Here is a 27,470-nt window from a genome sequence, read left to right as displayed (position 1 = left end):
CTTCTTGATGTCAGCACTTTCCAGGTTCTAGTCTAGTTGTTTGGGTCTAGAAACCCAGTATTTACAGTGCATTCATAGTTGAGTGTTGAAAACTGCTTCAAGCTAACTAAACCCACAAAAGACCAGAATGCAATTAATTCATTCACAATATGCCAAAGGGACTGAGTATCTGAACTGGCTAATTCAACCATTCTCTCCCTAAGGAAAAAACAACTTTGGAAGCCACCTCCTTCAATGTGAGTCCGTAGAGGGCCCTTATTATGTCACTCCAACCCCTAGCACAGTGAATAATCACATGAAAAGTTATTTTTTCGTAGAAGATAGGCTCCATGAGGGCAGACATTGACTGTCTTGTTCACTGCTATATCCCAAGCTCCTAAAAGAGGGCCTGTCACAGGCTGAGGCAGGAGAATGGTGTGAACCCGGGAGACGGAGCTTGCAGTGAGCCGAGATGGTGCCACTGCACTCCAGCCTGGGCGACAGAGCGAGATTCAAAAAAAAAAAAAAAAAGAATGCCTGCCACATAGTTAGTAGGTTCTCAATAGTGTTTGCTGGATGAATGAATGCTTGAAGAGTCCTTTAATCAGCGCAAAGTTAGGACAAATACATTTTGTTTTATTGCCCTGTTGCTGTTGAAAAGCTTATGTGAAGTGATACAACCACCTCTCTTAAGAGAATGCAGCTGCCAAGCAGATGTTAAGGCCATGCCCCCCACTCCTGACTGGCATCTTCTTCATTGGGTGGTATTGAAAACACTGACATTTTGCTCTTTGACCTCCCTTTCACTCTGGAGATCTGCCGTCTGGTTGGCACATTCTTTCTTGAGACAAAGTGCCAGCCAGTTGTAACTTTCTCAGCTGTACTTACCTTCTGATCACTTCTCCTCGTGACTACACCTTGGCATCCTGGTCACCCTGCTTGAAAGAGGTGAGCTGAAGAGTTCCCAGCTGCACATCTGTACTTCCTGGAGGGAGTCCTATTCTGCACATGTTGATTCATCCTTTCTTCCTCCACAAAGGGCAACTGAGTGTCCTGGTAGCCTAACCATAGTCTGTAGCAAGCGTAGGGGTGGAAGGGTAATGCCTGTCCTCACACTCATTGCAACGTCCCCAGCTAACACCCATATAAAGAAGGACAGATTCACAAGAGAAAAGTATAACAAATTTATTTAACTAAGTTTTATGTAATACGGGAGCTTTCAGAAATGAAGACCCAAAGACCCAGAGAAAGCTTTTTTTTAATGCTTAGGTTTGATGAAGAATGTACAGCCATGTAGAAATGTGATTCGACAGAAAGGGCATGTCCTAATGGTAATAAGCTGAAATGGGAACCCAGCAAGGCTTGTTTGTTTAGCTTCTTCTTGGCCTCTTGTGTAGCATTTCTTTCTCCAGGATAAGGCAGGATCACCTGTCAAATGAGGGTTTTAAGGGGAGAAGAAGGGTCAGGCAGTGACATTTTTAGGTTTACAGTTTGCTTTGGGAAAGAGGGGTTCTAGTTTCTATGACCTGCCATGGGAAAGAAATGAAAGAAAGAGAAAGGAGAGTGGGAGAAGGTCGGAAAGAACATCTTGCTGCTGAGGTCCTTCCAATCTCCCTCAGGGCAAAGTATTCAGCATACCAAAGTGCTATACTTGAGGTTCTCATGTTCTGATTCCCAACACAAACATTCAGAGGGAGTTGTGGGAAGAGCATGCAACTGAAAGTACAAACGAAACGGGGGAGTTCTCTGACCTCTCTTGCAGGACATGTAATGGGCGTGGCTCATCCATTTGGCCATCTTGCTCTCAAACCCCTTATGGGAGGGGGAGCATGCAGACAGGCAGGTGTAGGAGCTGCGCCAAGTGCTTTTGGGCTCCAGCCCCACGATTGCATCTAGGGATGGGTGCCTGTGACTCTCGAAGCCCAAGTGGGCATGTGTTACAGTGCGCTTTTTCAGCCTTGTTGTCCATAGATGGCTTAAGTGTTAAACATCTCAGTGGGCCGGGCGCGGTGGCTCAAGCCTGTAATCCCAGCACTTTGGGAGGCCGAGGCGGGTGGATCACGAGGTCAGGAGATCGAGACTATCCTGGCTAACATGGTGAAACCCCGTCTCTACTAAAAATACAAAAAACTAGCCGGGCGTGGTGGCGGGCGCCTGTAGTCTCAGCTACTTGGGAGGCTGAGGCGGGAGAATGGCGTGAACCCGGGAGGCGGAGCTTGCAGTGAGCTGAGATCACGCCACTGCACTCCAGCCTGGGAGACACAGTGAGACTCCGTCTCAAAAACAAAAACAAAAACAAAAACATCTCAGTGGACCCTCTGCCTTTTTGCAAGGGCAGAGGGCCAGCATGACAGTTTTCCGTATCCAAGCTCTTGTCCAGCGTCCAGGAAAAATCAGGTCACACACAGACTTAAAGGATGGTAAACGTGGGAGTTTTATTGAGTGGTGGAGGTGGCTGTCAGTGGGATGGATGGGGCTGGAAAGGGGATGGAATGGGAAGATGATCTTCACCTGGAGTTTGACCATGCAGTGGCCCATCTCCTCTCTTACTGTCCCCAGCCGAGCTCCTCTCAACATTAAGAAGCTCCTTCTCTTCTCTCCTTCTCTGCCCTTCTGTTTGTCTGCTTGTGGAGCCTGGGGTTTAGGGTTTATAAGGGTACAGGATAGGTGGGTGTGGTGAGCCAAAAGGCAACTTTTGGGTGCAAAAACAGGAATACTTGTTCCCATTTAGGACTGTGGGTTTCCAGGATTGAGGGTGGGGCTTTTGCGGGGTAACCACCCTCTTCTACCTATTATTTCCCTGTTTGCTGTCTGCATCGTTTATCCTTGCACTCCATCTCCAAATATGGGGTCCTCCTGAGCCACTAGCTCTCAGGTCTACCCATTCACTGCAAATTCCGATTAACATGTGCAAAATGCCTTAGAGTTTATTAACACTGTACACAGTTTCCCTATTGCAATTTCCCTGTCATAATAAATTGGCTCTAACTGGGTAGTGGGCAAGAACTCATGGGGTGGTTACAAATACAAATTTAATAAAAAATTGTGATATAACTCTATTAGTAGCTGGCGGAGGGAGGAGAAATAAGGTGGAGAATGTTAAGACAGCTAAATCTTCATCTGCCATAATAGAACAACAATAGCTACTGTCTGGAACTGACAAGTTGGGAAATAGCAGTATGTGTATATTCCTTAGAAATATGGAGTTAAATACCAGAAAAAAAATAGAAAGGGTTTAGAAGGTTAAAAGTGGTTGCCTTTAAGGAGCAGAAATAAGGAGGCAGAAAGACAGAAATGTGAAGCAAGAAACCACCCTTATTTGTGTAGGGGAGGAGAAAATAATTTTTTCTCTACCTTTCCTAAGTTTTTTGTTAGGACAGATCCCTGTACCGAAAGAGAAATTAACAAAAGAAAAAAACCCAAGTTTATTAATATGTATATTTCATGTATACATGGGAGATACTCAGGGAATGAGTAATTCTTGAGAGCAGATCTCAAATAGGTGGCTTTGACTTCAAGCTTAAAAACCATCCTTTGCTAAAACTGAGAGGGAAGGGAAGGCCAGTTATGGGGGGACAGCCAGGAAAGCACCTGAAACCAGGGTGAGGTTTGTGATGTAGATTTAAATCCATACCTTTTTCATTGATAAGAGTTTCTAGTGATTTAGAGTCATTCTTCTCTTCCTCTTGCAGACAGAAAGACACCCTTACGTATGGAGATCTCCTTTATAGACATAAACTTTCCTTACAAAAGGGTAACTTCTACTTTTGTTTTCCGAGATTCTCCTCTGCTGCAGTTTCTCAAAGTAATCCTCATGCTAAAGAGGGATATTTGGGGGTGGCATGTTTCTGGTCTCCTAAAGTCATATTTGGGGGTGACATGTTTCTGGTCTCCTAAAGTCATATTTGGGGGTGACATGTCCTAAATCCCATCTTTTGCTACTATTTGACACATATATGGCAAATATATATATATATATATATATATATATATATATGCTGGAAAGGCATCCAGATCCAGACCCCAATAGAGGGTTCTTGAATCTTGAGCAAGAAAGAATTCAGGGCAAGTCCATAGAGTAACGTGAAAGCAAGTGTATTAAGAAAGTAAAGAAATAAGGAAAGGTTACTCCAGAGGCAGAGCAGCCCTGATGGCTGCTGGTTGCCCATTTTTATGGTTATTTCTTGATTACATGCTAAACAAGGGGTGGATTATTCATGCCTCCCCTTTTTAGACTATATAGGATAACTTCCTGATGTTGCCATGGCATTTGTAAACTGTCATGGCGCTGGTGGGAGTGTAGCAGTGAGGATGACCAGGGGTCACTTTCATCACCATCTTGGTTTTGGTGGGTTTTGGCCGGATTCTTTACTGCAACCAGTTTTTTTGTTTGTTTTTTGTACACTTTAAGTTCTAGGGTACATGTGCACAACGTGCAGGTTTGTTACATATGTATACATGTGCCATGTTGCTGTGCTGCACCCATTAACTCGTCATTTACATTAGGTATATCTCCTAATGCTATCCCTCCCCCCTCCCCCCACCCCACAATAGGCCCTGGTGTGTGATGTTCCCCTTCCTGTGTCCAAGTATGATCTCACTGTTCAATTCCCACCTATGAGTGAGAACAAGCGATGTTTGGTTTTCTGTTCTTGCAATAGTTTGCTGAGAATGATGGTTTGCAGCTGCATCCATGTCCCCACAAAGGACAGGAGCTCATCCTTTTTTGTGGCTTACTGCAACCAGTTTTGTCAGCAAAGTCTTTATGACCTCCTGTCTCATCTGTGACTTAGAATGCCTAACCTCCTGGGAATTCAGCCCAGTAGGTCTCAGTCTTATTTTACCCACTCCTATTCAAGATGGAGTTACTCTGGTTCGAATGCTTCTAACACACACACAAATGTATACACACACACACACGTGTGTATTTGTGCTTATATATATGTATATATGTTTGTATACACATATATCCATACCTTTTCTTGATAAAAGTTAAAAATGAACAAAGAAGGCCAGGGTATGCAATGCATGATAAGGACATTTTCATAAAAAATAGCTAGTGTCAACAAGCAACCACTTTAGATTTAAGATGCAACCTTCAGCTCTCCGAAAAATGCTCTGACATGGTCCTCTTCACTCCCACACTGAAGTCAGTATGGCTTACTATACTCGCTACACAGATCTCCTTTCAGGCTCTACCTGTTCCATTACCCGAGCAAACAGAAGCAAGCAGCAGCCCAGGCTGCCAACTCACTCTCTGAGGTGAGTTCCAGAACCTACAGGGTGGCATTATCACATTCTTGGGCTGACAGCACTTTTGCTGCCTCCGTGGCTCCCTCTTCATTAAAAAAAAAAAAAAATTAAAAATTGTATTTGAAACAACTGTGTTGGTATAAAAATTGACATGATATAGTCTAGATTCATTATTAGGTATTCATTAATATTATATTTTTTCTTCTGATTTTGAAAGTAATTAAAACACTTTCATGGGTCCCTAAAAGTCTCATGGGCTCTAGGCACAGTGCCTGCTCCACCTAACGGGGAAATTGGCCCTGAGAACCTGAGGCAGGAAGAAGGGACAGATCAGCGAAGCACTCTGCCACCCTCTGCAGGTCCTGGTAGAAAAGCATCAAAAGCAAAGAAATAATAAAACCCTCCTAGAGTAAAGTCATCCATACATCAGCTGGTGTTAGGGAGTTGTCAGGTGCAACTTGCAAAAACATCTTGTCAAATGTCCACAGCTTTCCTGTGAGGTGACTCTCACGTCCACAGACATCCAGTGGCCCCAGAGGTTAGGTTTCATGTCTCAGTTCACCCACACCATTCATGGCAGCCCAGGAATGTGTAACCACTCGGCCTGGCTCTTCCCTGCCTGTCAAGGAGGTGAGGCCGTAGGGTGTGGAGTGGGTGGGACATCTGTTCCCTGTCACCCTCCGAGTCCTCCCTTTCACACCCACGCTCTGCCTTGCACGGAAAATAAACATCAGTAACTAATAAATTTGAAGTCAAAATCTAATGTACTTTTTTTTAACTCTCTGCCGTATGAAGAGACCACCAAACAGGCTTTGTGTGAGCAATAAGGCTGTTTATTTCACCTGAGTGCAGGTGGGCTGAGTCCGAAAAAGAGAGTCAGCGAAGGGGAGATAGGAGTGAGGCCGTTTTATAGGATTTGGGTAGGTAAAGGAAAATTACAGTCAAAGGGGGTTGTTCTCTGGCGGCCAGGAGTGGGGGTCACAAGGTGCTCAGTGGGGGAGCTTTTTGAGCCAGGATGAACCAGGAGAAGGAATTTCACAAGGTAATGTCATCAGTTAAGGCAGGAACAGGCCATTTTCACTTCTTTTGTGGTTCTTCAATTACTTCAGGCCATCTGGGCATATACGTGCAGGTCACAGGGGATGCGATGGCTTATCTTGGGCTCAGAGGCCTGACACTTTTACAATTCCATAAATACGCTTTCCTTTGCCTCCACGAAGGTCAGAGTTTTTGTGACATTTTCCCCCTTCTATTTTAGTTCTTTCAGGCTGTGCATTCTGTTTAGTTCATTATAAAAATATCATAAACTGGGTCGTTTATAAACAACAGAAGTTTATTTCTCACGGTTCTGGAGCTAGGAAGTCTAAGGTCAAGGTGCCAGCTGATTCAGTGTCTGCTGAAAGCCTGTTTCCTGGTTCATAGACGGACGTTTTCTCACTGTGTCCTCACATGGAGGAAGTGGGGAGGGAGCTCTCTCAAGCCTCTTTTATAAGGGTGCTAATCCCATCCGTGAGGACTCCTCCCTCATCACCTAAATCACCTCCCAAGGGCCCTACCTCCAAATACCATCACCTTGGGGGTCAGGATTTAAACATATGAATTTGGGGGGGGGACATATTTAGTCCACTGCACGTTCAAATCTGAAAGATTCCTTAGTGGCATCCCTGTGTGCCTGTCCCATTAGTGTTGTGCTGCTGACCTGGGTGGCAAAGGCTGAGTCTCCGCTCCGGCTGGTCCATTTTGCAAATGCTGTACTGTGAGTATTGAATTTGCACAGCCAGGGTCCCCCTTCCCCTGAAAATTCAAACGAGGCCACAGACAGCTGGCAATTTCAACTCCATCTCATTTTCCTCAGCTCTTCCTCATTTCTGTGCCTGAGAGGGACTGAATGGGTGGGGGATGGTGACAATTTGCATTTATATAGAATCCCAGCTTTAAGTTAATTAATCAAAACACTAAGCTACCCTGACAAATCCTTCAGGGAAAGCAGAAAGCTAAACCCTGCTGCACCTTGTTTGAAATAATGATTCAGACTGCGGCAAAATCTCACAACAGGCCCCCTGAAGCTCGCAACCTGCCACCTGTGGACAATCTTTCTACAGGAGGATTTCATTCACTTATCCCAACAAGATGATTTTCCTTTCCACTTTTCGTATCTCCACTCACCTCTGTACCCACTCCCCAGTCAAAAACACTCTGTGATTAAAGAGAGAAAACATGCTCAAGAGGAAGAGAGATGTTTCCTGAAGTAAATAAGAAAAGTAAAACAATCCATGAAGGGCTGAGTTGCATGCCTGCCCTCAGGTGGGTTGAGGCAGAGTGCCAGGCCCTAGGCAGTGGACACACACCAAGCAGCCATGACACCAGCAATCACACCCTTTGGGTTCCTCACACGAGACACACTGTGGGAGGCTGTGAGGAAACCACCGACCAGCATTAACATTAAAAGAGAATTTTAAAATTCCAACCTGACTCTAGTATAACATCACATGACAGATAAAGAGGGAAATCAAAATACTTTGCTCCAAAATGTTTCTTTGCCATATTTTGAAATGGTCCTGCATAGCCATCTTTTATGGGGGAAAATTTGTGTCCATAAAGAATCTCTGTTAACATAGATTCTTTCCCCTTTCAGGCCCTCCCGATCCTGAAAAGATTAACTCAGAGTCTAGCACCTTTTAAAGGCCTAAATAAGAAACATTTGCCAAATATTGTCTCTAAGAAGTCTCAACTATGAGACTTCACCTATATAACAAGAACCTTGGTCTCCACAACCTCTTATCTTAACCCGGACACTCCTTTCTATTGATTTCAGGTCTTTAGATAATAACTCTTTTAACCAATTGCCAGTCAGAAAATCTTTGAGTCCACCTATGACCTGTAAACCCTCCCCACTTCAAATTGTCCTGCCTTTCCAGACCAAACCAATGCATACCTCACATGTATCAATTAATGTCTTATGTCTCCCTAAAAGGTATAACACCAAGCTATAGCCTGACCACCTTGGGCACATGTTTTCAAAACCTGTGAGACTGTGCCTCAGGCTATGGTTGCTCATTTTTTGGCTCAGAGTAAACCTCTTTAAATATTTTACAGAGTCTGACTCTTTTCACTGACACTCCCAAACAAAATTTTCCAAGGGACTTTCCTTCAGGTTGTGTCTTAGGCAGTTTGAGGGCCACCAGCCCTGAGGAGCTGCCCAAGGAGATATGGTGACCTCTCAGCCAGGTGGCCAGGACAAAGCCATCAGACTCACAGACATGTCACCTAAACAGGTGTGCACACACACTCATAGGTAAAGGCAAACAGAAGCAACATTCACCAAAATGAGGCAACAGAGAGGCCAAAACAGGTGTCATGGGCCAGGCACTGAGGGGACATGACACTCAGGCTGAAGGGAAGGGGCATTTGCCCCTAAGCAAAATTCAGCTGCCCAAAGCAACATCCCGCTGAGGAATGAATGGTACTCTCTGAATTCCAGGGTCAAGTCAAGCTGCCACTAAAGTCTGATTTTGCTTCTTCTCTCTTTACTCATTCCTCAGCAGCCCCTCATCCCCCACAGACTAAGAATCACCACACACACTGGCCACCTCACCAGCTGAGGGCAAGAGATGAGGCCGAGAACGTCTACAGTGGCGATATGGTTTGGCTGTGGTCCCCAGTCAAATCGCATCTTGAATTGTAATCCCTATAATCCCCACGTGTCAAGGGAGGGCCCAGTAGGAGGTGATTGGATTATGGGGGCAGTTTTCCCTATGCTGTTCTCATGATAGTGAGTTCTCACGAGATCTGATGGTTTTATAAGGGGCTCTTCCCCCTTTGCTTCCTTCACACATGCTCACTCTCTCCTGCGGCCATGTGAGAAGGTCCAAGCTTGCTTACCCTTTGCCTTCTGCCATGATTGTAAGTTTCCTGAGGCCTCCCTCGCCATGCAGAACTGTGAGTCAATTAAACCTCTTTCCTTTGTAAATTACCCAGTCTCGAGTAGTATATTTATAGCAGTTTAAGAACAGGCTAATACAAGTAGGGTGGGGTGTGGGCGTGTCTTAGCTCAGGCTGCTGTGATAAAAATACCATAGCCTGGGTGGATTAAACAACAAACATTTCTTTCTCAGTTCTGGAGCTGAAAGTCCAGGATCAGGGTGCCAACAGGGCCAGGTTCTTGGTAAGGGCATTCTTACTGCCTTCTTGTGTCTTCACCTGGCAGAGAGAGGAAGAAAGCTCTCTCCTGTCTCTTCTTATAAGGGGACAAATCCCATCATTAGCTCTCCACCCTCAAGAACTAATTACCTCCCGGGTTTCAATACATGAATTTGCAGGGCAGGGAGTGGGACACAAACACGGAGTGCCTAACAGGACACTCTCCAGAGTTGGACCCAGAACATTGCAGGAAGCAGAAACCAACTGTAGAGAAATAATATGCACCATCCGTACTCTAAAGTATAATTTACCCACAATAGTCACCCCAGGAAGATTAAATGATATGCTAGTGGGAAAAAGTGCAGAAAAAATATCTGCACAGGGTTGCCAAGAATGGCATGCTGGGTTCTGGACAGAAGTGTAGTTATAATTAATCATTAAGCAGGCCGCACTTCGGCCCAATTCCTTGTTGCTAAATGTCACTAGATCCTTACTATTTGCATCCCCATTGTTCCTAGAGATAGGATTTCTGATGTTAGGTCAGAAGACTATTTAAAAATTGATTTGCATCCACATTGTTACTATAAATAGGATCCCAGACATTAGAATCATTAGACTTTTATTTAAGGATTGCTTAAGATGTTTTTCAGACTCTCAATTCCAGCAACCAGTTTGAAAGCCCCCACAGAGAAACAGGATGAGCATGAGAGCACAACTGCTTCACCTCCCTGTCCCGTGACTACACCCTGCACTCTTCAACCAATAACACTCGCCACCCTTTGACCCCCTCCAAATCCCTTAAAAACTCTAACCCCGAATTCCTCAGGGAGATTTTTTTTTTGAGACAGAGTCTCGCGCTGTCGCCAGGCTGGAGTGCAGTGGTGCAATCTCGGCTCACTGCAATCTCTGACTGCTTGGTTCAAACAATTCTCTGCCTCAGCCTCCTGAGTAGCTGAGATTACTGGCACGCACCACCATGCCCAGCTGATTTTTGTATTTTTAGTAGAGACGGGATTTCACCATGTTGGCCAGGATGGTCTCAATCTCCTGACCTCATGATCTGCCCACTTCAGCCTCCCAAAGTGCTGGGATTACAGGCGTGAGCCACCACACCTGGCCAGGAGATAAATTTGAATTTCCCTCCCATCTCCTCTTTTGGTGACCCTGTGATTAAGCCTCTTTCTCAGCTGCAACCCAGTGTCTCAGTGTAATGACTTGCTGTGTGCATCAGGCAATGAGCCTATTAAAGTTACACGAGTTCAAAGCTCATTGGGGAAGTGCCCCTCCATACTGACCCATCTACCCACTGGAGCTGACAAGAACAGAGGCTTGGGTGCCAGCAGACCAGACAGGGTGAAGGGGGGTTACGTAGAGAGAACTGGAAAGGAGGGGGCTTTCCAACTAGAGGGGTGGAAGGAAAGCATCACAGGTGGTCTAGTGACACAAAGAGGCCAGGCTGCCTGGCTGGATGTGTTCTACAGAAGGTGGCCGGTATAACAGAAGAGGCACCAGCAAAAAGTCAAGTTCTATGCCCCTGCCTCTCCTGACTGACACCACCCCTCAGCAAGTAAGAGAGGCTGAGGGACAGACTAGGGAGATGTGGCTCGGGCCTGACGATGGGTACTTCATATGTTGGAGTGGGTAGTTCAGACTTGATCCTGCCAGGAGCATCCTCTCTCTTGTGCCTAAGCAATGTAACCACCCAATGGGCTTATCTTGCCCACTGCCCAGATACAGCTGATTTCTCAAAACAGGGGAACTGCAATAGAGAAAGAGGAGTTAGCTAAATGAAAGACCAGAGTTTTATTATTACTCAAATCAGCCTCTCTGAAAATCCAGAGGCTACAGTTTTTTAACAATAGTTTGGTGGGCAGGGGGGCTAGGGAAGGGGTGCTGCTGATTTGCTGGGGATGCAATCATAGGGTCATGGAAAATAGTCCTCATGCACTGAGTCAGCTTCTGGGTAAGGGCCATGGGTCCGGGTGGAGTCCTCTGGTTGTCAGAAATGCAAAAATCTGAAAAGACATCTCAAAAGGCCAATTTTAGGTTCTACAATAGTGATGTTACTTGCAGGAGTAATGGAGGAAATTACAAATCTGTAACCTCCAGATCAATGGCTGGTAATCATTTAACTATGCCTGCGTCCTAGCAGAATTCAGGCTCCTCTAATAATCCTAACCTTTCTAACCTGTGGCTTTTCATTAGTTTTACAAAAGTAGTTTAGTTCTGGGAAGGGCTATTATCATCCTTGCCTTAAGGTTAAACCAGAAACTAAATTTCTCCAAAAGCTAACTTGGTTCATGCTCCAGAAAGACCAAGGTTAATTTGAAGGTTAAAGGCAGGATGGAATTTGTTAGATCAGGTCTCTTTGACTGTCCTAATTTTCTCACTGCTGTAATTTTTGCAAAAGTGGTTTCAACAATCCAAGGTGATTTGTATAACAGATATCCTGTTTTTTAAATTTAATTTAATTTAATTTAATTTAATTTAATTTAATTTAATTTAATTTTTGAGGTTGAGTTTCACTCTTGTTGCCCAGGCTGGAGTGCAATGGCATGATCTTGGCTCACTGCAACCTCCGCCTCTCAGGTTCAAGTGATTCTCCTGCCTCAGCCTCCTGTGTAGCTGGGATTACAGGTGTAATCCCACCACACCCAGTCTTTTTTTCTTTTTTTAAGACAAAGTCTTGTTCTGTCACTCAGGGCGAGTGCAGTGGCACAATCATGGCTCACTGCAGCCTCAGCCTTCCGGGCTCAAGCAATCCTCCCACCTTAGCCTCCTGAGTAGCTGGGACTACAGGCACGTATCACCATGCCTGGCTAATTTTTCACTTTTTAGTTTTTTAGGGATGGGGTGGTCTCACTCGCTATATTGTCCAGGCTGGTCTTGAATTTCTGGACTCAAAAGATCCTCCCACCTCAGCCTCTCAAAGTGCTGGGATTACAGATGGGAGCCACTGTGCCTGGCCTCAGATTAGCCTGTCCTTAAGTGTTTCTCAAATGTTCCTCCTGCCTAGCCTGCTTCCAGGACTTCTGGGTGTCTCTGCTTCTTCCATCCTTTATGTTAGTGCTCAAAATATCTACCAATTTTCACTTCCTAGTTGGTTTCCTGTGATTGTTTCTATATCTTGTGGCCAAGTTATTAGCACCTCATTTCATTTAAAAAGTCAAAACATGCTTACCTGCTTCACCCCAAATATGCTAATCTCTGATGGTACACATGGTCCCCTGTGATTAGACCTTCCTGTTGTGTCTCCCCTGGAGCTAATCAGGAAAGCATCCACCTTTGACAATCACTCATCCTGGCGGCTCTGTTTCCTCTGTATCATTCATTCCCTGTTGCTTCCCTGAGGATAGCATCAGCTCGTGTTAGACTAGATAACCCGGAGCCCATTAGCAGGCTCCAGCACAGACCGCTGTAGACAGAGGCTGGACGCTGGCCCAACTCCAAGGAGGGACTGCAGCCTTTCTGTGGTTGCAAGCATTTGGGAGGAGCACTTGGTTGTGGCAGCAGTCAAGACGGGAGCCTCCAGAAGTGAACACTGAAGCCTTCCCTTGTTGCTGCTGTGCTCCCCTTCACGCCCTCAGATGACTAGGTTAATGTTCAAAAGAAAAATCAGGGGTTTCCTCCAAAAGTTTAACCCAAAATTTAAGTATCATCTTTAATTCATACAAGCACTATTTAGTAACTGAAAGAGGAGGTATAAGGTGATCGTTCTATTACTAGATGCAGAACTCGTGGGATTCCCTAACCCATATAACCAATGGATTTAAGAACTGCTGGTCTTCCTGCATGTTCCATGGTTGAAATAAAGGGATTTTTGTTTTCTTATTTAAGAAAGTGAGACAAGTGGTGACAGAGATGGAAATAAAAAGGTAAAAGCTGAAAGGCAATAGTTATAAGCATCAAAAAAAAAAAAAAAAAAAAGAGAGAGAGAAAATGGACAAACCTTAGCCATTAAGGAAAAGTGTACCTTGTAGGTATAACTGATAAATTCGCTTTTGGTAGAGAAAGAGTGTGTGTTCTTTTTAGATGAGTAAGGTAGTTCAAGGTTGTGTAGCAGAATTTCCTGAGATGAGGGATAAACAGATGAAATAAACATTTCAGTAAGGTATGAAAATTAGGACATTTGAATCCGTGTATAGAGTTGCCAGGTGAAACACAGGACACCCAGTCATATTTCAATTTTGGGGAAATAATTAATAATTTTTAAACCCAAGTATGTTCCAAGTCTTACATATTAAAGATTATTCATTATTTATAGGAAATTCAAATCTAACTGAGCATCTTATATTTTTATTTGCTAAGTCTCATAACCCTAATAATGCAGAAAAAAAATGGAAAAGAAAAAGTCTCATGGAGTTTGGCATGAGAATAGCATTTAGAATACAAGAGAAAGGTCACTGAGAGGTTATCCACTGAACACCACAAAGGGTTTTTTTAATAGAGGATGTTGAAAAAAACATGCGGTAAAGAGCCAGCTTCTTGGCTCTATGAAAGGCTGGCTTTGTTTCTTAGCAGGATGGAGGCTGCCCTCGCTAACCCCAATTTACAGCCAGATTGGAAAACTCTCTCAGAGTAGAACTGGTCTCCATGAGGACATGCTGGCTGCCAAATGCCCAGAGGCTTTTCCAAGTGCCAGGTGTGCAGAGCCCAGAGAAGGTGCTCCATGGAAAACGGCAGGTTGAATGAGAGGCAGTGGAGGAATTCTCTAAACTTTTAGCATCTAAAGAATGGGCAACTATTTCATAAAATGAATTAACAATCCAAAGTGTTCCTATCTGGACTCTGGCCCATGTTCAGTTTTTAAGTATAAAAATGAACAGGTTGGCCAGGCGCAGTGGCTCACGCCTGTAATCCTAGCACTTTGGGAGGCCAAGGTGGGGGGATCACTTGAGGCCAGGAGTTTGAGACCAGCCTGGCCATCATGGTGAAACTCCATCTCTACTAAACATTACAAAAATTAGCTGGGCATGGTGGCACGTACCTGTAATCCCACCTACTTGGGAGGCTGAGGCATGAGAATTGCTGGAACCCGGGAGACAGAGGTTTGCAGTGAGCCAAGATTGCATCACTGCATTCCAGCCTGAATGATGGAGAGAGACTTGGTCTCAAAAAAAAAAAAAAATTATCCTGTGTGGTGGCAAGTGCCTATAATCCCAACGTCTCAGGACGCTGAGTTGGGAGAGTTGCTTGTGCCAAGGAGGTAGAGGCTACAGTGAACTGAGACTGCACCACTGCACTCCAGCCTGGGCAACAGAGCAAGCCTCTATCTCTGGAAAAAAAGAAAAGGAACAGATCTTCAACCAAAGTCACTCAGCTGTTTAACAGCAGCACTAGGAACAAGAAGCTTTCAGGCAAGAAATCATCATGTTGGGCCATCTACCTTAGCGCGTATTTCCATTCAAGAACTTGCCTTCCCGAACTTGATAGCCAAGACTTTCATCTTTACAGTACAGAATGAAACCACACTTTTCCAGAGGCATAATTCTTTATGCATTGAGTAATAAAGCAATTTACACAGTTCCTGTTTTCTCAGTTCTTTGGTCCAGCTCAGTTGGTTTGCTTTGGAAAACCCTCACACTGCAGAATCCTTCCAACTACCCTCCTATTTATTTGCGGATTTATGGTTATCCAAATGAACTTGGTCCCTGTCAATTTATATATGCCTTAAGTAGAACTTTTTTTCATCTCTTGTCCTGTTAGGTTGATGGAAAAGTAATTGCAGTTTTTTTTTTTCCATTAAAAGTAATGGCAAGAACCGCAATTACTTTTGCACCAAAATACTTCTCATTTATCCTGTCCCCATTAAGTGATGGTTCATAATCCATTATTTAAATCTAAGCTGCACGTTTAGTTGGGAGTCATATACTTTGGAGGTTAGGATAAAGTTTAATTTCTGTTTATTTTATTATGCATCTGCGTCTTTGATAAAATTTGGAAAGATCCCCAAAGACCTGTGGGCACTTGGCATGTTTTTAAAGCTGTGGGAACCAACAAATGAATCTGGATCTCGAGCACAGTCTCTCCTATGAAAGGGAAAACAATCCATGAACTCAGGCTGGGCTTCCTGTTTTCCCTTGGATGCCCAGTACACAAACGTCGAGACTGAACTCGGGTCTACTGACCTTGAAGCACCAGGCAGCACCTTCGAAATGCTATCTGAAGGTACGCCATTGTGGTATTGTAAAATGTATGTTTGGGCTTCCTACCCATTTCCTGACATACAACTCCAAAAATTCTTGGAATCTTCAGTGATATGTGTCTTTCTGTGTGCCAATGAGCTGACTGGTGGCCGTCAGCCCCTAGATAGTATCTTCAGGATGGGGGCTGGTCACCAGAAAGACAAAGGCAGGACTAGAAGATGGGGACTTTCAGCCCCAACCTCACCTCCAGGGAGAGGAGAGGGGCCGAAGTTTAAGTTGATCACCAATAGCCACTGGTTTTATCCATCATGCCCACATATTAAAGCCTCTATAAAAACTCAAAAGGACAGTGGTGTGAGAGCTTCCAGATAGCTAAACTCATGGAGGTTCCTGAAGGATGGTGCTCCTGGGGAGCTCATGGAAGCTTCACACCTCTTCTCCCATACCTTGCCCTATGCATCTCTTCGTCTGTATCCTTTGTAATGTCCTTTATCATAAACCATGTTTCTCTGACCTGCTCTAGCAAACTGATTGAAGCCAAGGAAAGGGTTGTGAGAACCCCAATTTGTAGCCAGTAGGTCAGAAACACTGGCAAAATAACCTGGAGCTTGCAATTGGCATCAGAAGTTAGAGGTGGAGGCAATCTTGGGGACTGAGCCCTCAGCCTGTGGGATCTGACGTTATCTCCAGGTAGATAGGTTGGAGTCAAACTGGGCCAGAGGATACCCAGCTGGTGTCCCCTCCAGAACTGATTGATTGCTTGCTTGTCGGTGGGGAGACATCCCACACATGTGGTCACAGGAGTCTTCTGTGTTGATTGTTGTGGTATGAGAGCAGAGGACAAACAGTTTGAGTTTTTCCACACTCAGTCATCATCCATGACAAATTCCCTGATCACAGTCACAATTCCTTCACCTTCACGGATGCCTTTTGCTGGAGCTCCAGAAGAAGCTACCAGGTTTTAGACCCCAACCTATTTTTCTTTAGACATGTGGTGAGAAGTGCCTGCTTTGATCTGAGGAAACAGAATAGCAATTTCTGAGTACCTGCCCTATACCAGATATTGAGCTAGACAGCTGGGAAGTATAGAGATGGAATTGACTCTCTCTCTTCAAAGGACCTTGAGACATATAGTTAAAGAATTATAACACAAGGCAAACCACAAGACATGCCCTTAAAAAGTACAGAATGTTGGCTAGGTGTGGTGGCTCTCAGCTGTAATCCCAGCACTTTGGGAGGCTAAGGTGAGTGGATCGCTTGAGGTCAGGAGTTCAGGTCGAGCCTAGCCAACATGGTGAAACCCTGTCTCTACTAAAAATACAAAAAATTAGCTGAGGTGGTGGCACGAGCCTGTAATGCCAGTTACTTGGGAGGCTGAGACAGGAGAATCGCTTGAACCCAAGAGGCAGAGGTTGCAATGAGCTGAGATTATGCCACTGCACTCCAGCTTGGGCAACAGAAGGAGACTTGGTAAGTACAGAATGTTAGAGGAGTGAAGAGGAAGGAGTAATCAGGAAATAGTATTACAGCTTTAAAAAGATTCCCATTTTGACAAAGGTGAAAGTCAAGGCAAGTCAGATATGGTGCAAAGAGGGAAGCAGGTTCTATCAACAGGCAGTGGTCAGGTGGTGCAGGACCTAAAATATCCTGGTCTGACTTTCAAGGTGCTCCTCAGCAGATACTGAGTCATCTTAGCGTCTCCCTGTCACCCAGGCCCTATGGTGTAACTATCTTCATCCACCCTAGGCACTTTGTCCAGCCACCCACCAGACAGGAAACTTCTTGACCTGTCTGTATGAACAGACAGCTGCTGTAAACTGGCATTCAGCTTTTGCTAAACAGCTCCTGGGGGCCAAAGTCATCTTCCAGACCTAGAGAAGGAAGAGTTATTTTCCAGGAGGACTACTCTTTAAAAAGCATGACACAGGCATGTCACAGCCATGCCCTTTACATGCCCCTGAAGGAAAGCTGTTAAAGACCAGAGCAAGAGTGGAGAGATAAGAAGAGCTACCCTGAATATAAATGACCTCTTGCATCCCGGTCTGTGGCCAGAGCATGGCCCCAGGGGAGCTGTGTTCCTCCTCCAGTGAATTAGGCCAGCTGTCCACAAACTGAAGAATGTCACCCTTAGACGGGATGTGTGTTCCACATCCTCAACCTCTGCATGTCCTCCTTAAAACTGATTGTCAGGGAAGTTCCTGGGGCAGCTCAGTGGGCTGCTCCCCTGCCTCTTGTACCTTTCACAATCTCCCTTCTCTCTGTTTACAAGAGAAGACATACACCTTTTACCATCCTGAAACTTATTATAATACACTGTCCTGGTAATCCCAGCACTTTGGGAGGCCGAGGCGGGTGGATCACCTGAGGTCGGGAGTTCAAGACCAGTCTGACCAACATGGAGAAACCCAGTCCCTACTAAAAATACAAAGTTAGCCAAGCGTGGTGGCACATGCCCGTAATCCCAGTTACTCGGGAGGCTGAGGCAGGGGAATCACTTGAACCTGGGAGGTGGAGGTTGTAGTGAGCCAACATCATGGCATTGCACTCCAGCCTGGGCAACAAGAGCAAAACTTCGTCTCAAAAAAAAAAAAAAAAAAAAAAAGAACTTGCACCAAACAATGGGACAATAAGAAAATTTACAGCTAAGACAGGAGAGTCCCATGAAAGTAAAACTCCTTTTGCTTTCTCAGAAGGCACCCCTAAAGGGGCAATGACTGGGTCACCTGCACCAGCTCTATCTAGTCACCTGCCTCAGTGTTAGAAGTCAGCAGTGCAACGATGTCCTCCAAAGCACAGTTCTGTTGAATTTAAGTCAGTCAGTGATATGGTTTGGCTGTGTCTCCACCCAAATCTCATCTTGAATTGTAGCTTCCATAATTCCCACGTGTTGTGGGAGGGTGCCAGTGGGAGATCATTGAATCATGGGGGCGGTTTCCCACATACTGTTCTCTTGGTAATGAATAAGTCTCACAACCTGATGGTTTTATACGGGGTTTCCCCTTTCGCTTGACTCTCTTTCTCTCTTGCCTGCTGCCATGTAAGACGTCCCATTGCTCTTCCTTCATCTTCCACCATGATTACGAGGCCTCTCCAGCCACGTGGAACTGTGAGTCCATTAAACCTCCTTTTCTTTTTTTTTTTTTTTTGAGACGGAGTCTGGCTCTGTCGCCCGGGCTGGAGTGCAGTGGCCGGATCTCAGCTCACTGCAAGCTCCGCCCCCCGGGTTTACGCCATTCTCCTGCCTCAGCCTCCCGAGTAGCTGGGACTACAGGCGCCCGCCGCCTCGCCCGGCTAGTTTTTTGTATTTTTTAGTAGAGACGGGGTTTCACCGTGTTCGCCAGGATGGTCTCGATCTCCTGACCTCGTGATCCGCCCGTCTCGGTCTCCCAAAGTGCTAGGATTACAGGCTTGAGCCACCGCGCCCGGCCTAAACCTCCTTTTCTTTATAAATTACCCAGTCTCGGATAAGTCTCTATCAGCAGCATGATTAATACAGTCAAGTAAACTATTTTTCTGTCAGAAAGCAATTCAAAGTTAGCTGATTGGTTTGACAATGAGGGCTGGCTTTGCCCACCAGGTGATACAGAAGGTGTTTTTCATAAACTAAACTGGATACGCTCAATCTGCAACTATTTAAAGCTCAGAAAATGTGTGGGAAAGAACATCCTTTGCAACTATTAACCTGATGAGGCAAATTTGGATGTCAACTTAAAAAGATGCAAGGAGGCACATGATTATTCACAATTGTTTTGGGGGGGGATGTGAGAAAATCTGGAAGACCACTGAATCTTCCAGTTCTCTTCAAATTAACCAGTGTTGGGAAGTTCGTTTAACCACCTAGAGTTGCGATCCTAGTTTTACTCTGCAGAGGGCAGCATTGCTAAAGTATTATTCGACTGTAAAGAAAGGATTTTTTGTTTTTAAAACAAGCTCTTTTTAGGCTAACTTATCTCTCCTGTCTTGTGACAATTTTTTTTTTAATTTTTAATTTTTGTGGGTACATAGTAGGTCTATATATTTGTGGGGTACATGAGATATTTGGGTACAAGCATGCAATGCATAATAATCACATCATGGAAAGTAGGGTATCCATCCCCTCAAGCATGTATCCTTTGTGTTACAAACCATCCAACTATACTGTTTTAGTTATTTTTAAATGTACAATTAAATTATTATTGACTATAGTCACCCTGTTGTGCTATCACACAGCTAATGCTAAGCTTCAGCATTTGTGGCCTCAAGGAGAGAGTTACTATTTGACCAGAACAGAAACACAAAAGGCCTCTGTGTCAGGCACATTTTTCCAGGGCGGAAACAGCATTTTTTTTCCCTTTCTAAACAATTATCTTTCTTTCCGGAGTCTAACACGGGGCCCAGCGCCAACAAGCGAGTGCCCAAAAAATGTATGATGAATGGAAAGTAGAGCAGTCTCCACCTCCAGGGAAACTTTGGGTTAAACATGCAAGACATGGCTCACCAGCATTCCTGAAACCCTAAAACCCCACTTGATCAGACTGCTCCAAGTTCAAACAGTCCTTGGAAAGAGCAGCCACCACCTGGAAGGACTTTGACACCAGCTGACACAAAATGGCCTGACTCCAGCTACACCTGGTTACGGTGCTCTTTGGCCCCCGGAAATCTTCTGATGCCATTTCACTAAGAAAGTCACATGATTTTCTTATAGTTAGTAAATTCCTGCCAGGCCTTAAATAAATGGCCAAAATTCTACACTTAAAGCGCAGGTTAAGTACGGAGACAAATTACCCATACTTCCAGGTGAATTCAGCTGTATCAGGAATTGAAACTTGCTCTCAAAATAAGAAAGGAAAGGGAGATCAGGTTGAAAGAAAAAGCATGAAGTAATGAATTTTGACTCTGAGGCTCTCAATTCCTCTTTTCCAACCTTGTGTCTCCTCCCGGTGGGGTTCAGCTCCTACCCCAGCTAAGTGTCTGCAAGTTATTTCTGGCTGCAGAACTTGTGGGTGTTAACGGCTGCCACCAGGGCATTTGAGCATTTGTTTCATTTGAACTAAAATAAAGGCTTAGGCTTCCTGTAAAGACATCTTGGCATCAGGAACAAGTGTGGCAGGGAGCGTTTCCAGAGAACAAGCTCTCTGGCTGCTGCTAAGCCTGGAGTCAGGCAGGGGAGGAATACAGAGGCCTCCACCCAGTATCCTCCCATGGAGATGCAAAGGTCCCACCACGAATAAGACAGGATGGGATTGAGTCAAGGTCTGTTGAACTAGAAACCTGTGTTCTTAACTCACCAACTCTGCTATTCTCACTCTCTGGACTGGCCCAGACTGGCCCTGGACAGGCTCAATACACGTTTGTTGAGTTAAAAACAAACAAACAAAATATCATTGAGAAAGAAAAGAAACTTTACCTGAAGAATGTGAGCCATTTTAAATTATCAGGCCCAAAGAGGCATTGAAATGTGACAGCAATTACGCCTCACTCCCCGCCTTGAGCTAAGTAATCACCTCTTGAAGCCACTTCCTATATGGGCTCAAGACTGACTGACACCAAGTGGCCATACATGAACCTAACAATGCCATATGCTAGATACCATAACTCTTACCCTATAGCTCAACAAGGTATAGCCAATCACGAATCAATATTACGTCTGTAAGCCGGTGAGAATTCCTGTCAAACAACTTTGTATCAGACTAATCCTTGTTTCCTTTTGCCTTTAAAAACCTGCTTGTGGTCAGGTGTTGGGGCTCATGCCTGTAATCCCAGTATTTTGGGAGGCTGAGGCAAGAGGATCACTTGAGCCTGGAAGTTCAAGACCAGCCTGGGTAATATAGGGAGATCTTGTCTCTATGAAAAATTTAAAAATTAGCCAGGCATGGTGGCATGTACCTGTAATCCCAGCTACTTGGGAGGCTGAGATGAAAGGGTTGCTTGAGGCCAGCAGGCCAAGGCTGCAGTTAGCCATGATCGTGCCACTGCACACCAGCCTGGGTAATGGCGTGAGACCGTGTCTCAAAAAACAAACCAAAAGGAAAAAAAAAGACCCTGCCTGTAACAAATACATAAGGGAGCACTTCCAAGACAGCTTGGAAGTGTTTCCCAGGCCGCTGTCCTCACTGTGACTCAAGTTAACTCCTTAAAATTGTATTTTGTGTCTCAGCTTCTTCCTTCAGGTTAACTCCCATGCAGGGCTTTGAAAGAAATAAAAGGATATTACATCCTCTTGTATCAGTCTTGTAAGTAAAAATCACTAGTAAATACAATATTCATGGTCATAGCTAATATACTATTTCCATTTGTGTCTTAGAAGGAGGAAGGGAAGGGAGAAGGAAAGGTGAGAGGAGAGGACATGATATCTTTGACCTGTGTCCACCTCTCTTTCCCAATAGGCAAATGGAGAACCTGCTCTCTGGGAGAACAGTCAAATCAGTCCCACAGCCCTCTTCTCCCCGCAAGAACTACTGGTTCCTTCCTTCAGAGGAAGATGTGTTATCCCCACCAGAATTGTTGAGCGCCTGGATTCCAAAAGGGTTAAGAATTCGTAGACGTGACCTGCCTCATTCTGAAGAACCTCGGTCCAGCAGGTATATGAAGCAATTAATTGCTCCACAAACCCTGAGAATTTCATCACGGGCCAGAGTAACGCTGAGGAGCTGTCCTCTCTTCTGCTCGAGTGTCTTCACTCTGGGGATTCGGGCAGGCTGGTTTCCTGGACAGATGTTTCTCATCCACACCTGTGGACCTCAGGAAACCAAGGGGGACCTCTGCAGGCATGGCCTTGATTTCCTTTCCACCAATGCCCATGAGATGTGGAAATTGAACGAACATCCACACCAGGACCATACACTGAAACAAGCAGGTCGGGGCAGGGAAACTCCATCACATCATCATGAGGCAGAGATGCTGCGGACCCCCAGACCATTGTGTAGTAGAGGTGGCGTCATTTTACTTTGCCTCCTCCCTGCCCTCCGTGAAGTCTGTGAAGGGAGGGGTCAGTGCAGCAAGGAGCTTGCTTTGCCCCAGAGGAGAGGGTGGAATGTTCGAGGACACATGAAGGCAGTTACTCTGCCTACCTTTTAAAACCCTTTCCTCCTGGGGAACGGGTTTATTATGTACTCCTAAACAGACTATATCCATTTATTCACTCCTTCTATAAATATTTGAGAAAAAACCTACTATATGCCAAGCACTTTTCTAGGCAAAGGAAATGCAATAGCCCTTTCTTCCCATAACTTCCAGCCTGGTGGGGAATAAAGGAATTAAATAAGCAATTACAATAAAAGGTGCTCAGTGTCATAACAGGAGGGGTACAAGTGCCACAGAGCAGGTGCACCTAACGTAATTCAGGCTGTTTCTGCCAGCTGTGGGATTTCATTTCATCCTACTTGTAAGCTAATTCATTAGCCTGTTACTGTATCATGGATGTTGTCAGACGACATGAGACTCCTGGGTCAGAGACAAGGGGCCTTACTACTCACAGTCACAAAGCAGCATAAGCATTATGTTTGAGTTGTTTTCCTTCCTTCCAAGTCCCAGAGGACAACATGGGGCTCAGATAAATGCTGTCATGCAGTAGGTTGTATTACAGGAGAAGAACCTAGGCTTGGGAAATCCACCTCTTTCATAGCCGGTGGTAAGGAAACCTGCTCTTTGTTGCGGGGAGATATTATCTCATCCCTCAAGGTTATTCACAGCAAATAACCTGAGAAAGGGCCCAAGTGAAAAACAGTCAAGCCCTTGCATTCTTGGAAAAACCAGCAAGAACATTCTGAGCTCGAGTATAAGGATGCTCAGGGCCTCTCATAATAGTTCTCCAGGAATTCAAATTTTGAATCCCCCTTCAAGCTCCCACTGCTTGAAGCCTTCTCAGACCCACAGCTCTCTCTTTCATCCAGAATTCTTTTTACCTTTACCTTCCATTTTGATATTTAATCATGTGCTGCTTTTTGTTGTCATCTTTTGTAGTCCCACAGTGTCATCCACAAATAATGGCTCCAAAACAACTTCTGAAGAAATAAAAAGAAAGCCCTTCTGTAGCTACCTGTAGGTGACAGGTGGACAGAGAAGAGGCAGGAACTCTTCATTTGTGATATTCACTCTGAAATTACCTTGGGTAAAGGCTTAATTTCTTCCTGGCCTGTAAATTGAAGATAATGATATTTGCCTACCTTGCCTTTTGAATTAATTAGTGGTTGTGTTGCATTTTGAGTCTACAGATGAAAGCCTTTTTGTAAGTACAGGGCACCATCATGATCATCATTATCACCATCATCATCATCTTCATCATCATTGCTATCATTGCCTTGGGTTCTGAAGATAAAAGTGATGGAATTCCCACACAGAGCTTCCAAGAAACTCGACCTTTCTAGCCCTTTCAACCTCCTCCTCTATGCTTTTTAGAAGGACTAACTCACTTTCCTCTTTTCTGAGACCTCACTGTTAGGAACTGAGAACCAGCCGTAATTTCTGAGACACCTATGTTTTGTGCACCCTAACTTGACTGTGCATTTCTCTTGGCAATCAAGCCTAGACCTTTCAACCATACTTCAAATCCAGAATATAAAAGAGCTCTATTAGAAGCAGAGGTAAGGAGACGCTTTTAAGAAAACTTTCCAAAAAAAATCTCGGCCTGGTGCGGTGGCTCACGCCTGTAATCCCAGTACTTTGGGAGGCTAAAGTGGGTGGATCACAAGGTCAGGAGATTGAGACCATCCTGGCCAACATGGTGAAACCCCATCTGTACTAAAAATACAAAAAATTAGGCAGGAGTGGTGGCGCATGCCTGTAATCCCAGCTACTTGGGAGGCTGAAGCAGGAGAATAGCTTGAACCCGGGAGGCAGAGGTTGCAGTGAGCCAAGATCGCCCCACTGCACTCCAGCCTGGGCGACAGAGCAAGACTCCATCTCAGAAACAACAGCAGCAACAACAAAACAACCTCAGAACTTTTCAAAAAAAACTATTTTATTTTTTTCCAGAATTTCCCACTAAATAAATGTACCCTTTCTACTTGCTAGATGGTGGCATTCTAAAGAGGAATATTATTTCTTTACAACTTAATACTCTGGACTGGATGCCATATCCTTGGGAGCTTGTCAGTCTCTGAATTCAAAAGAAGTTCAAATTCTGATTGTGAAAACTAGAGTCTTTTCCTGGGGAGATTGGCAGGGATATGGGTGACATCATGCTTTTGAAGGTTGGGAGCTGGGACCACAGGTAGTGTGGGTTTTGAATTGATAGAGCAGAGCCAAGCAAGTAGGGTCAGGGCATCACAAAAGAACCTGAGGTTGCCCTGGTACATAGAGTTAGTGTTCCGGGCCCAGTAATGAGGACAGTAAAATGCAATGGTTACTTTCTAAGCAGCCCTAGTCCCTTTGATTAGTATAATTGAAGTCTTGATTCTTCTGGAAAACCATTAAAATGGAATGGTTTGCTAAGCCAGCATCAGCCTTTTCACTTATCACTGATGCAGGTACCTCCTCTTTCTAAATTGGCGTTGAAATGCGAAAGCTGGTGAGGGTTGGAAGACCTAGAATAACTCAGCTACTCCTGAGATGCCAGCCCCCGCTTGTCTTTGAGTGAGCAATGACAAGTTGCATAAGGAGACTGAAGTTTTAATTTTGAGTTTTTGGTGACTCACATGCTTAGGCAAGCAATAATGATAACAGCAAACACATTTACAGTTCTTGCTGTGTGCTAGGCATTGCTCTATTCCTTTTGTATAACATAAGTCATTTAATCCTCAAACAAGGAAGCAGTTTCTTTCTTTCTTTTCTTTCTTTTTTTTTTTTTTAGATGGAGTCTCGCTCTGTCACCCAGGCTGGAGTGCAGTGGCACAATCTCAGTTCACTACAACCTACATCTCCCGGGTTCAAGCAATTCTCCTGCCTCAGCCGCCTTAGTAGCTGAGACTATAGGCATGCAGCACCATGCCCGGCTAATTTTTGTATTTTTAGTAGAGACTGGGTTTCACCATGCTGGTCTCCATCTTTGTGCTTCATCCCTGACAATCATTGGTAAGCTTGGAAAATGCTTTCAATAACACATTAGCACCAGGGACAGATCCTAAGACCTAAACTATTTGGGGGACCCTCTCTAAGAAAAATAATACAAAAGAAGGTTTCCAAACGTAGTTGTGAAAGTGAATGTTTATTTAGAATGAAAAAATAGATTGCAATAAATTATAATTTTTAAAAAGCTGCTAAGAACCAGAAACCTACAAAACCCCTCAAATGACAACATGTTTTATTAATTTACTGCCTGACACATCTCTATAATATTTTCTTCTATATCCTTTTGGCTGCAAAACCTTTGATCACTTCTTGATATGACAAATTTTGTCATATTTTCCATAGAGAAAAATAGAAAAAATAATACCTAGTCTTCCCTCTAGTTGATTTAATTCTATGTCCTCCAATCAGTTGTGTAGAAAAGCTTTTCTCTGGTTTGCAACTGATTACTGGTAAAGTCATGCACGTTTTTAAGATTGCTATCCTAAATTTTGAAGCACCTCTATCAAGCTTTTGCTTTTTTCATTCATAAACTGCTATAGACACCTTGCTTTTGTAGTACTGCTTCAGACTTGCCTATAAACTCAGAGATAGATGTTGTGGCATGTGATTCTCATCAATACAGGAAAGAAAAATACATATAGTATATTAAAATCATCTATGCTGCATTTTCCAGTGTATTCTTGACAGGAAAGAACTTGTATTTTGACTAGTCTTCTTTGACAACGGAATTTTCTACTTACTGATAATTGCTAGAATGCTCCATAGACTATCTTCCAGCTCCAAACATTTCAAACCTTGTTTATCCTTCACTCTCCTTATACTTAAGGACATGGTTATGTCATGACATGGCCTCTGTCTCCTGCACCTTCCTGTCACGGCTCCCACTGAGTCAGCACAGTGAGCAATAGGAGTATCCCCAGCAACAGCTTAACTCTACCTGGAAGAGGCTATAACACACACAGACACATCCCACTAAACCAAAACTAAATGAATCTCCCGTGCAACTCCCTAGAAATGCACAGACACACCATGTCACTGACAAATGAGGAAGAAATGGCGGGAAATCAGAAATGGGTGGAAGAGAACAGGGTCTTAACTGATGGCAGTTCAAATATTTCTTACAGATTTTACAGAAATCATACAACCATAAGAACCTAGTTCTAGGGCCTTAAAAGGGCTGGTGCAAGTGAGGGCCCTGCCATGTAAGTTTCATTCCCTCTAGTTGGTGCTCAGGCAGGAAACAGGCCAATGTCCCAGGCCCTCCACCACGATGGAAAACCATTATACACCTCTGCCCTGAGGATCCCAGGAGCTTGAGAACAGTGAAGGGACAGGGCTGGCACCTGGCTCCCCAAAGCTGACGTTAGCTATGTGACTTGAGCAGGGTGAGTCGGGGACAAGGAAGGAACATTCATATCAGTATCACCCTGAGAGTGCTTTCCCTGCCTGCTGGCAAAGGATGTGGTGTGAGTGTGTATGTGTGTGTGATGGGAGAGGGCAAGAAAGAAAGGAAAAGCCATCTAACTTTTCTCATCCTCAACAGCTACTAGTAGTCACCAAAGAAGGTCTCTTCTGACATTGAATCTTAGTTTCCCATCACCAAGATAATCAGCTTATTTATGTATGACCATTTTTTCTAAACACAACCATTTCTCCTTTATGGGCATGTACTATGCATTCTGTGAATTGTAACCACAACAGACTACCACAAAGAGCCCTTTGGATCTGCCTCTCCCATCATCAGTTGTATGTTCAAAAGAAATAAAAATTAATATTACGGGTAGACCAAGTAAAATGCAGATCAACTGGTGGATCAGTTTAAGGCAGAAAGGTAACATAATATATCCCATAGCCAAACAGAAATTATTCTTGAAAATCCCGTTTGCTTCGGGCTCTTGGAGGAAGAAACATTTTTAGAGGCCTACTTTGTGCCATTCTTATTGTCTCCTCTAATCCTTACGATAC

General features: G+C 44.4%; 1 long non-coding RNA gene across 1 annotated transcript in view; it reads right to left on the bottom strand.

Annotated features, from left to right (window-relative positions):
* Nucleotides 1–1,151: 1,151 nt before the first annotated feature.
* The window catches only part of LOC135968107 (uncharacterized), a 65,689-nt gene continuing 39,370 nt past the window's right edge, over nt 1,152–27,470 (bottom strand). Inside the window, exon 4 of the long non-coding RNA XR_010582588.2 lies at nt 1,152–1,407. This is a non-coding gene — a long non-coding RNA (uncharacterized lncRNA). The remainder of the gene's footprint in view (nt 1,408–27,470) is intronic.

The sequence above is a fragment of the Macaca fascicularis genome, chromosome 17 (genome assembly GCF_037993035.2).
Source record: "Macaca fascicularis isolate 582-1 chromosome 17, T2T-MFA8v1.1".
NCBI classification, from domain to species: Eukaryota; Metazoa; Chordata; class Mammalia; order Primates; family Cercopithecidae; genus Macaca; species Macaca fascicularis.
This window is presented reverse-complemented; position numbering and strand designations above follow the sequence as displayed.